Genomic DNA, 12347 nt, shown 5'->3' on the forward strand with positions numbered 1-12347 from the left:
AAAGATCTGGAATTCTTAAATTACTTTCCCCTTTTCAAACTAGTGTCCTTGCTTTGAAACTACTTTATAAATGCAGCAATAAGAGCAACAAGAAGTTGTATTAGATTACCACTAGATATTTTCTCTTCTTATATGGATTTAAGTCTGTTATTCACAGTGCATTTAATTCAGGCCAAATTCTAATTAAATACTAGATTGTGCATTACATTTCACTGCTTTGTATGAAGAATCTCATTTGCTTACATGCCGTGTTGAATAGATATATAAAAGTGTAGTTACTTACTGACAATATTTTATGTAAATCTGCTGTTATAACGAAAAAGAACCCACCATTAATGAGGTTTTGTGATCGTGTAACACACAAAACACAACAAAATAGAGCAATGTAAGCAATGTTAATGCCTTCCCTCACTGCTTAAGGATAGGAAAGATGAGAGTTACATGCATATTAACTACCTGATTGTTCAGCCATCCGAGTGACTGACAACAAGAAGCACTGGTTTCAGCATCTGAGCTCTTCTTGGGGCACCACAAGGAAAAGGCACCAAAATGGCCATAGGCACTAAGATCTACCCCATCAGCTTTCTCCTTAGCCAGTTCCCTAGATGTCTGGTTATGACAGCCAGTTATCCAAACCTTATTAAGTCATTGTAGTTAAAAATAAAGCATAGGTAAATGCTGCTGAATTGCTAGAGCTTAAGAATGCCTACAAAGGTGAACTATGAATTGAAAGTGGTTTGAATTTTTGTTTGCAGTTACTAAAGCAAAATATTCCTTTCATACTTTAAACAATATTAGGGATTTTTTTTTTCTAAACCTGATATTTGTTATGAATGTTTTTTGAGTATACACTGGTGTGTTTTATTGTTATAAAATAAAATATCAGGCTGTGCTTCACATTTATTATTAATGCAAGATACACCAGTCTGTGTTAAAATTGTTGTATCAGGTGATATTTGCAGGTGCATTTGTTTTGTTTAGCAGATGCTATTTCAAAAAAGGGAGAGAGATAATGTTTCCCTCACAGTCCACAGGTGGGTATCTCAATAGGGAGCTGGATGCATACCTGTATTTCGTAATACATGCTCATCTATAGACTCCATTCCATGGCATCCTGCCTCCAGTGCCACAAAACTACATTCACTCACATACTTCAGCTTAATGCTTTTCTATATGCAAACCACATCATACACATCCCTATTATGGGAACGTCTGAGGGGAATAATCTTTACTTGCAATCAGAGGTCAGGAAACACACCGGAGGGTGCTTTTGAAGACTGGATATATGCACTGCTGGTGCTGGTATAGCACATCTGGAAGGCAAGAGAGTATGGTGGAGCTGGGACACTATGCTACCTATGGAACGAAGCAGCGCTGACCTCTTTACAAAATCTGTCTAGTGAAATGTAAGTGATAAAACACGAGGGAATCTCCACTGAAAAAAAAAACCACACTGAAAGCGATACGCATTTCTGAAATGTGGCCCCAACTACAGGGACATTTGGGAAGCAAAGCCAGTGAATTTGAATTGCCCCTGGTTGTGTTATGAAATGTGTTTGGACGCTTTGGGTTGCTTCATTGTTTGGGGTTTTTTTCTTTCTTTCTAGTTAACAGCTTTTGGTTTGAGGGGTTTATTTCTGCAAAATAGTGCCTTCCTTACACTTGTCACAGGCATTTGAGATACGTAGAAACTCTTTAAGTACAGCAGGAATGGGCTTGCTGGGAAGATCATCTGAAAGGCCTATAAACCTCACACTTACATGAGTACCTAGGAATACTTACTACTCCTATGTACAAATGGACAAAAATAAGCACTTCCAGAGGATCATTCACCTCTTATGCTGCATGTCTCTCTGTACTTACCATACAGATGATTACAGGTAACCCAAGTGCTTCACTGTGAAATTCACAGGTAGTTGGGTTGAATCTGAATCAAACAATAGCTCTACTGCCATTCGGAATATGTACCAGTAGAGCTCTGTAAGAAACAGAACAACTGAAGAAATCAATAGTTACTGGGTGATGTATAGAGAAATAGAAGATACTTCTTTTATTGCCTGGTTATTCATAGGAGCTATAGCTGTATTGTGTATCTAATTCTTTAAAGAATATTTTTATTTTTAATGGTAAATACCTGCTAGTATGTTTTGGCAGATGTGTCTTGCTTTTTGGATCTAAAAAACAAATATTCTTTAAGTCTCATACAGCAAACTCTTTATGCTTGTATTTTTGTTATATCTCAACACATATTGACACCATTAGATTTTCTTTATATTTCAAAATACTAATATTTAACCCCTATGTTAGAAAAGTTAAAAGAAAAAATCATACACAAGGAGTTGCTGCTTATCTTTTAGATTGATCAGCAAACAAAAACCCAAACAAAACAGAAATGACTTAACTTGCATCCTATGTTTAATGGATGTAGAGGCTGATGTGAAAGCTGCTGTAAATACCTATTCATGAAATCCTCCTCTAAGGTCAGAGGCAATGCAGTCTGTCATGTCTTGAAAAAGAAGTATCCCTCCTGATGATTCAGACATTGAACTGATGACAAGGATTCATAAGAACAGGATATAAAACTCATTTAAATCAGTGGGTACTTTACCTGTATCTGAACAGCAGGATTGAGAGAGCAGAAAAAAAAATGCAATAGGAAAGACAGAATTGTTCAAGGAAAGCCAATGTTGGAAAATACCAACACTCTGCTATTAGCTTTTAACTTGAAAAGGGTCTTTGAAATATCACAGTGTGGAAGAGTTTTCTAACAGCCATGTTCAAAATGCAATGGGTAGGCAGCTAATTCTCCATGTAATATTATCTGAGGTGTGGAGGATCCTGACACAACACAGAAACACAAAAGACACCACATGACTGCAGTATTAGTTTCAGTAAGCTCAGTCCCATCTACAGACAACACATTAAGTAATGAGTTCTAGCAGTCCCGTCAAACTGCTTGTGCCATTTCCCACCTAAATGTTTTATATACTAAAGTATCACTATAACCCAAACAGTGAAATTATAACTAGAAAGCATGGATTTCTGTTTAGCGCATAGAAAAAGGGAGGACTAAGCGGAGTTAATTATAAAATGTATTTTTATTTTGTGTTCTCTGATTTTTTTGAACAAACCAAGTTTGTGACTTCCTGGGTATGCCTAACAGCCCCTATAGATTTCCTAGCAATATTCCATGTGAAAAATGCAACAAACACATTTTCTAGTTACAATACCTAGAGATAAACTAACACTCTCCACTTAAAGTCAGAGAGAGAAATGTATTTTGTTAATATTTGTGCTATCAATACAATTAAGAGGTGTTTATAAATAACAATGGGCAGCCGAAAAGACTACCTCCTATCTCAGGATGTTTTTAAGGCAGTAGATTCTAAATGCTAATGAAAGAAATGCAGGCAGTGAAAAAGAACTTTATAAATGACAAATTATGTTAATTTAATGATAGAAGTTTCAAAAAAATAAGCCAGAACAAACAGGATGAAGATTTTACCTTTATGTGTGCTCCAAGCTTGTCTTTAGTACTAAAGAACATACGGAGCACAGCATGCAACTGTATAGACAACTTCATCCCATACTATTGTAATCCTTTTAAATGGAAGAACACAAATAACACAGCAATGTTTGTTTACCTTTATTCTCTGTTTTCAAAACATCTGAAATATTGTTAAGGCATCAATGTAGCTGCTTGGGCCAGTTTGAGTGAAAAATAATTTAAGACTTCTGAAAGTGTTTATAAAGGTGATAAAATTTATTTTGTTAATTGCTGGAATAATCAATAACTAATTTTCATTCCAAACTAGGTCATTCATGTGTCTTAAATAACCCAATGGAAGATCATTTACATCTCAATAACAACCCTTAGCAATGTCATGTCATCAAAATCCAAACTAAATCTCAATAATGTAGGTTAGTGACCAGTAAAGGACTTATTACCTGGGTCAGGTCCCTGGGGGCAGTGGTGGGCCAACTGGTGAAAGCCTTGTTTGTGTGTGGATTTTACTCCAAAATATGAGCATAGCATCCCAACGGAATGATCCCATTATTTGGTGCTATGTCATTTTCTAAATGGTTATACATAGCACCTATTTCAGAAGCCTGTAGCAGATTCATAATGTGAAGGCCAACCAAGCATAACAAAACAAAACAAAACAACAACAAAAAAACAAAACAGACATCAGAGTGGTATAGAGCTTTAAAAATAAACAAATAAATATGGTTTTGAAAGCTTACTTGCAGCTTCACCTTGCTTTCATTAAAATATTTCTTTGTACAATGGTAATTAGCAGAAATGGGAAGTAGAAGTATATTAGCCTTATGTACTAGCTAGGAATAGAGAAAGGCATAACTATTTTAAGATGTATTTTTAACAATGCTTTTGTGATAGCAACACACTTGCTGATGATATTGAAATTTTTATGTTAATTAAACAACCCCTAACCACTCAGTACATCTCAGATATATACACTTTGTAATTACCTCCATTATTGAAATAGCTAGTTTGATTTATCCTTGCCACAGTAACATTCTAGCTTCTGTTATTTTTGTCTTTAGAAAAACATAGGTCCCACTGAGGGAATATAAAACTATTACTGTAAATTAAATATTAAAGCTAACTTATTTTTGCATAAGAACACTGTCAAATAATGGTGATAACTGCTCCTAAGAAATGAACTTTTTTTTTCCTTTTTTGGAACACAAATTAAAACCTAATTTTCAGTTCTTTTGTAAATTTCGTATAGTTAGCATGTATAGTTTTACTGATGGCAGTAGCTTAACAGGGAGCTATTATAGTCTTAGCTTAGAGATTAAGAAATACAACATTTGTTGAAGAGCTAGGCCTTTTAGTCTAGAATGGATTATCACTTGATCCTTCCTTAAGCATTTTTATACAGGAGTGCATTATCCTTGGAGCCACCCTGGGCTCCATGCCTCATTAACCTGGGTGTTAGATAAATCAAAGGCAGCCTCAGAGACAAAGATAAGCAAACTGCAGGCCAGCAAGACGATGATGTATGGATCCAGGAGGCTAATAGGAAAGTATTGACAGGAAAATGGTGTGCTTATCCTGCAATCACTGCATATTGCAATGAGAGCTCCCAAAAGCAGATGGGATACACTTCAGGGAGTGCAGGAGTAGGAGACTGTTAGGCAGAAATGGATCCTCACATCTTAAATTCTAGCAAGAACTTTCTTTGAGGCTGCACTTCAAGCACAGCAGAGAGGTTAGTACCTAGGCAATGGCAAACTCTAAAAAGTGAATTCGTGGTAGGGGTAAACATTATTATTATTTTAAGATTGTAATATAACCACCAAAGATGAGTTTCACATATGTCAACCGTTAAAATAAATACACTTTGCAGAGACAATACACAGAACAACAATTTTGTATGCTCAGAAAAAGCATTTATCACTAAGAATACCCTATAAAGCCCTCTGCAGAAAACAGTGTCAGCTGTTACTACCTTTCCAATGAGGAAAGCAGTGTCATCAACAACAGTTCTTGCAAAATGGGGTACATTTTGTGATTTCCCCTTGTCCTTGTTTTCCCTTCAGTTCCAAGTGTAGCATTTTCCAGAGGATATAAGCTTTAGCCACAAATCACCTCTTCGGTTCAGTAGGTGGTCCACTTCCACTATTTGGAAACAATGAAAAGTGCTCCAAGTTTTGCAAGACCTGCTGCTGTTTTTCTGGGGCTCTTTTCAAAGAGTCAGTCCACTAGATTGATTTTAGAAGGATTTATTTATTTGTTTGCTTAAAGCACAGATTAAAAAAATAGCTAAATTAAGGGAAAGATCCTCACAAAATTTTGGATCAATCTCAGTGTGACTGTACAGCTGCTAGAAGATAGAGCTGGGTTTGACATGATTCATTCTCCCCTTTATTTCTGTTGACCATGGTGTTTTGTAACACCTTTCCTCTTAAATAACTACTCTTTAAAGATATCAATTGTCCTCCTAAGTCATTACCCCATCTTAAAATCATAATTTGCCACGTTGTCTTTTTCTTTCTGTACTTTGAATATCAGCCTACTAGTTTTAAATTAATATTCCCATTGACCCCACTGGGAGCAAGATCAAACCCCAAGACTACATATTGAACACAGCTGGTCTTATTTTTCCCCAGAGTTGTGACTTACTGGGGAAAAGAGCCAGGATTAAGAGCACCCAGCAGCATTCCGGGAACAGTAAATAGCCTAAAATTTGAGTTAACGTACATCTGATAAACAAAATCTAAGACATACCCTCAATCTGGTGAGCCAGACTTCTCAATGCCCAACAACAGCTAGTATTCAAAAACATGAATGTGCTGTGAAGGAAGGTGCTGTTTGCAAAGATCCTGTGCCGCTGAAGAAGTGGGAAGGGATATACGTGTGGAATGGATCAGTTGATGGTAAGAAGGGATTCATGGTATCACAGTTGGTATTGATGAGCAGCACACCAGAAGGAGGGTTCTCTCTCCACTTCTACCATAGAGATGCTGACCATATCTCAGAACATATTCCTTCTGCAATTCTCAGTTTTTCAGTAAGCATCTTGAACAGAAGCATGGTCACTGTAGGTGAACTGGTGGGGAGATGGGCATCTCTGAGATTATCAATTCCTTGTTTCAGTTTGCTCACCTCAACATGTGTGGGGCTTCATGCACTGAGGTGCTTAACGAATGGAAATGTAGCAGGTGAGAGGGCCCATTAATTCAGTATGGTCTATATATAATACCACAATAGTGTATGAATTCAGGTTTGCACTTGGCACTCCTAGGTGGAACCTCAGGGTTATGGAAACTTATATATTTCTCGTTTGGTATGTTGCAACAGTTTCCCCTCCTTTATATTCATCCTTTGTTTTTCTGTCTTCCCATATCCTATATAAAGGATTTCTTCTAAAATCCGACCTGGCTCTATAGACTAGTACCTCCTCCTTGCTCATAATCTAAAATAAACTATTCCTTCCTCTTTTCATACAATCACTAAGGAAGAGGATTGGAACAAACGTGAGCAAGCTTCTCCATGTTTGCTTAGATGGCATCATGGACAGAGAGATAAAATAGAAAAGCTTTATTAATCGGCTCAGAGTGCTCTGTAGAGACAAAGCTTGTCTGTGTGCCTGTAGGACCTAGAGCCCCTATAGACCTATAGGGAGCCCTTAGCACTGACCTCAAACGTCTGTCTCCTTGCTCAGCAATTCTGTCATGTCCAACATATCTCTACTAAGCAAGTATAAAGAAAGAAACCCATAGGTTTATAATTTGGCTGAGTGAGGGGTGGTTTGAATAGGGACGGTGAAAAAGCCTTATCTATATTTTCTGCAACATCTCTCTTTTCTGAGATGCTAGACCTCTTAAGTGAAAGGTTGTACAAATATAATTTCTAGTGAAATATTATATTTTTATCATCTAACTTAGTCCTGAAAATGCTGAACAGTCTTTGCTGATTATTTTTTTCCTAAAACTATTGTTTCAGGCAAAAACATAGCATATAAAATTATAGTCCAAATAGTCAAAGAGCAACAGAGTTAAAATCAATTAAGAGTCTTACAAAGGAAAATAGCACAGAATTTAACCTATATGTTCATGAGAGCTCCACCTTGAACTATTGTAAGCACTCTGCTTTGAAAGAACTATAGAGCTTTTAAAAATACTTTCTTTTTACTTGGCTATTCTGAAATAATAGTTAAAGGAAATATATATGAGTGCAGAATAGCTCTGAGCCACAACATTAAAAAAAGACATAAATAAATTATTTTGCAATTCTGAAATTCTAAGAAGTAACACTCAAGTACTACGTAATTTTTACTTTTTCAGGTTCATCTTCCATCTGCTCTCTCATTCCCACTTCTCTCCCACAGAATGCATAACTGCTAGATTGGTGATGTGCACCAAACATTGACAGTTAGCAGATTTCCTCCTCTATCCCAAAAATCCCTCTGAAATTTTCATCCAGAGGAATACCAGACGTGGTTTCTGCTACATAATGTAGCTGCCGCTTTCTGGGTGACAAAGTGTTGTATAGTGCCTTCTAGTAAGTTCGGACATTGCCAAATAGGACAAATCAAATTCTGCAGAAATAGAGTATTGCAGATAGTTACAAATATAGACATAGTAATAATTATGACTAGATATTAAAAGAGTTCAGGACACCATAGCTCCTACTGCTTTTCTCAGAGCCACTGGCTTCTAATCAGTTTTGGAAACCTGACCAACATCTATTAAGCTGATTAAGAAGTTATGTTCTTTAGAAAATCTGGCCTCAGTGTGGACTCTATTTATACACTTTTGAAAATACATTTCTTGAGCTTTGTGTTACAAATCATTATTAACCTAAGAATTAACATGATAACAAAATGTAATTTCCTAAAATACATTTAATGATACTATTATAACAGGTAGTGCAATCCTACAACTGTCCTCCTCTGGAGGGACACGGGGACCATTTGTCTAAGTTAGATATGTTTAGAAACTGAGCTGACCTTCAAATTTACCCCAGATGTTAAACTCACTTTATCATGTAAGCTCTAGAAAACCTCCAGTCAAGCCTCTGCACTAGTGTTAGCAATGCAAATCACACCACTTTCAAAGGAACATACTTAATAAATTAAAATACAGTCTTTATTTACCCACTTACTCACTACTCAATCAGCATGAGTAGATTCCCTGACAGGTTTACTAAAATACCACTTACTTTTTTGTTGTCATCACTGACAGTAAAAAGCTGACAAGTGCATTTTGCTGCTCAGCTGGTAACTAGACAATTTTACAAGGCTTGATTATACATACGTTATGTACATGAATGCATGGATGTATATGTGTTTCTAACACTAACTCCCAGTGTGAACAGAGCATTCTGAACATCTGAATAATAAACCAAAATAAAATAACCTAAGCACGTCCAGAATGCTGTGCCTTTTCTAACCACTTCACCACTTTTGATTTGTTTGTGCCGCTTTATCTGGTCTCCTATGTGATCCCAGGGAACAGCTTGATTAATGCCCACTCTAAGCAGTACAAGGAGCGGTCACAGGCAGGTAGTTATTCAGAAGAGGGGCAGGTACTCAGCTTGCTCCCCAGTTTTTACAGTGCCTTTAACATCTCTCTTGGGGTCTGCCTGTTATCTGCCTGTCCCTGTGGCCGGCAGCTGCGCTTCCCGATGGCCTGATGGACTGGCTCATGTACCTGGGGACCCAGGCAGGGTGCATCCATTACTCATTTGTGACAATAACCAATCGAGGAAGATGTAGAACTCAATTCCAGCAGAAAGACCTATAATGTTGGAGTCAGGAGGTTATCGCTGTGGGACCTGCACCTTGCTCCTTACCCCTCTTATCAAGAGCTTTACAGCCTCTGCTGGAGCAGCATCTTGTAAAGCTGAGGGCTGCAGATCTGCGGCCCAGATTAGCATGCATCTTACTAAATGCTACAACATTTAATTAAAAAGTAGATGTTTGTTAGTCAAATTGTTACTGGCTGAGAAGATGCTTTTGGTAAAAAGGAGGCAAAAGCTAAAGACAGGATATAAGGAAATTGTTTGCCACAAAAGGAGGCGGCAAACAATTTCTTTGTATCATGTCTTCGTAGAAAACAGTGCACTCCTCTCTTTTCTCATTTTGCAGTGACACTTTATACAAGGGACAAATTGCCAGCACAATCCCAAATCTAAGCTATATGCCTGTTACTACAGGTGAGAATCTATGATTCAGGACGGCATAGAGGCTTTAGCACCTGAAAAATGACAAGGAACATAGCTTTTAATAAAGCACAGATATTGATTGATAGCTGTATATTCATATTTAAATGTTCTGGTAAAGATTCTGTCTTTTAGAGAGAAGTTAGTTAGAAAAACTCAGGAAAGATCATTAGGATATGTATAGTGTAAGAAATGGAAAACTCACTTGATTTAGAGCCTTTTCTCTAAATATCTTGATCCTATGAACATCCAGGTAGACTTTTTAGGTGCCTTAATTGTTTAAAACAACTCAAACTTATAAGAGACCTGATAGAAATAGTACTCATTTATCATTAATACCTTAAATTATATTTAGGAAGCTCATTTAATTAGTCATACAGACCAGAGATTCTGGCAGTGTGCTAGCAAACTGTGCCTGAACTGAAAATGGGAAGAAATAGATTAAAAAATGGTTTTATCAAAGGCAGAAAGTGCTGGCTTAGCTGTGTAAAAGTATTAATTACAAAAATGCTGGTAGATGATGTCACTATTTGCATCACCAAAATACAGTATAAGAATTCAATTTTTTTCCTACAGAAGCATATAATCCTATTCACTTATGGATAAGTCATTAAATTGAATAAAAGCAGCATTCAAAAATAATCTGTAATAGTCTGTATTCTTTTGTACACCTTCTTAGAAAACTTGTAGCATATCTTTAAACTGGGATAACTCAGGAGGTTCAATCGCAGAACATTCAGGCATAAAACTGACAATCTATTTTATGCCTCTATCTCCATTTATATCTACTTTCTTTAGGAGAGTATTCCATGATATATGAATAGCATTTTAGCATATAGTACTTAAGAAAATTACTTAGGTATTCTTTCCTCTGTATTTTTCCCAGGTTTATTAACATACTTTAACCTTTTTTCAGCATTTCCAATGTGGACTTTAGCAAATATTAATAATTCAACAGTAGCAAAAGCTCTGTAAAGGTAGCATAAGAATAGAGACAGCAGTAAAAAGCCTTCCACTTCACAACCTTAGGATAAAATCAGCCAAAGCAAAATTATACTTCCACAGAAAAATAAAATCAGGAGAAGCAAGGCTTTGAGAAAGATTTAGGGCAGGGGGGAATCAAAACACCCTTGAGATGGTAAAAGCCAAAGAGGAAGAGACAAATAAATTAAATACTGGAAATTAGCAGACCCAACTAAGAGCTCTGGGTATCAAAATCCAGTAATTGCATGAACAGAGAGAAGCTTGAGAAAGAAAGATAAGGAGGTGATCTCACAGTTATTGAGTGAACATTGCTACAGCTGGACTATTTTGCACAGCCTTGAAGAGCCAAGGTACCATGACACTAAAACAGAAGAGAGACAAGACCTGCTAGCTGGCCAACGACCAGAGCATTTTCTTCCTCTCTGAAAGCACAATGCCAACTACTCTAACATACTGAGGGTTTGAAGAACCAGGAGAGTTTCAGCAGGTTGCACTTAACTTAAAGAAGGAACATGGAGGAAGGCAATCAATCATTCCTGTTCTCAGCTCAGAAATCAAACCCCATTAGAGCATCAGGGATGAGCACACCTAAAACAGCTACAGCTTGGCTGAGGATCTGAGGACTTAAGTGGCCAACCTCAGTTTTGTGAAAGAAGATTAAGAACACTTCCACCTTAATCTCTCTTGTGAAACATTTAGACCTTCAAAATTTTGGGAAATTCTAAGTTACTGGAAAAACAACAGAACCTATGGGCCTACTTGGGAAATAATGGACCCTTTATACCTGTCGTGGTTTGAACCCAACCACAAACCTCTTTTACTCACTCCCCCCCTTCTTGCCCTCCCCCTGCTTCTGGAGGGACGGAGAGGAGAATCAAAAAGAATGCAACTCCCACGGGTTGAGATAAGAACAGTTTAGTAACTAAGGTATAACATAGATCACTACTGCTACCACCAGTAATAATAATGATAAAGGAAATAACAAGAAGAAAGAATACAACACCTTAACACCAGTCGACCAATAACTCGCCCCACTCCCCCCAGCCAAGCACCGACCGATACCTCGTCCAACCCTCCAGACCCACCAGCCCTTCCAGTTCACCCCCGTTACATCCTGGGCATGACGTGCTGTGGTATGGAATATCTCTTTGGCTAGTTTGGGTCAGGTGTCCTGTCTCTGCTTCCTCCCGGCCTCCCCTCCTCCCTGGCAGAGCATGAGGCTCAGAAAATCCTTGGCCAGACCAAACATTCGAGCAGCAACTGAAAACATCGGCGTTATCACCACTGTTCCAAGGCCAAAAGATCAAAACACAGCACTGCACTAGCTCCTAAGAAGGAGAAAAATGACTGCTGCTGCTCAACCCAGGACAATACCATAAAATTGTGTTTGGGTCATTAGCGCTCCACGGCATGGCTGTTGTGTGGGCCCACCAGTGCAATGCCTGGACACAATTCAGGGAACAGCACCCACCAAAGACTGCTCTTTTTACGTTGTGTCAGTCAGGCCACTGTGTATGAGGGGAACTAATTGTGCCATGCCACTTGGGCAGAGGATCAGAGGATAGTCCCTGGGCCACTGAGCTTACTAGTGTGGATGTAGACTCTGAGTACCTCATCTCTAAAGCTGTTGTAGTCTAAAAGACAACATGCACACACAGTACAGAGCAAA

The sequence above is a fragment of the Lathamus discolor genome, chromosome 4 (genome assembly GCF_037157495.1).
Source record: "Lathamus discolor isolate bLatDis1 chromosome 4, bLatDis1.hap1, whole genome shotgun sequence".
Taxonomy (NCBI): Eukaryota; Metazoa; Chordata; class Aves; order Psittaciformes; family Psittacidae; genus Lathamus; species Lathamus discolor.